Source organism: Salmo salar, chromosome 23 (assembly GCF_965601325.2).
Source record: "Salmo salar chromosome 23, fSalSal1, whole genome shotgun sequence".
In the NCBI taxonomy this organism is placed as follows: Eukaryota; Metazoa; Chordata; class Actinopteri; order Salmoniformes; family Salmonidae; genus Salmo; species Salmo salar.
The window spans coordinates 10,828,440-10,829,078 of NC_138313.1; positions in this window are offsets into that span (position 1 = coordinate 10,828,440).

The following is a 639-nucleotide window of genomic DNA, read 5'->3' on the forward strand; positions in this document are numbered from 1 at the left end:
ACGCAGGGTACCGTACTAAACCACAAATTACCTCTGAATCCCGCAGCATAATCTCAAAACTTTTAGTTGAGCAACCACTGTACCGTATTGTACTGTACACTGTCTTCTGTGTTCTACTATGCTCTACTGTACTAAACTGTGCTGTACTGTACAGTGATGTTCCAACTTGTGAAACATAACCGAGGTCTATGATTAGTTCAGGTTTGGATCTGGTCCGCAACAACCAGATTTGTACTTGTTTGGGGGCGGAACTCATTAGAATAATACCCAGCATGCTGTGCAAGTATAAAAAAAAAAAAACATTTACATTTTGGTCATTCAGCAGACGCTCTTATACAGAGTGCCTTACAGTCAGTGCATTCAACTAAGCTAAATAAATAACAACATATCAGTCATAGCAAGAAAAAAAAAATCTGTAACCATTATTCAGAATGTTATTGTAGTTGAAGTGGTCTGTTGGTTTACTCTGTATTTTGCACTAATTTCAGAATCATTGCTGCCAGTTTCAAAGATTTTGAGAAAGCTAACATAAGTGCATGTAATAGATGAGCGCAATCTTCAATTGGGTTCTCTGTGCTCTTATGTATGACAAATTATTATTGTGATAATTGAGAATGTATAGCAGTTCAAATTTGGCCA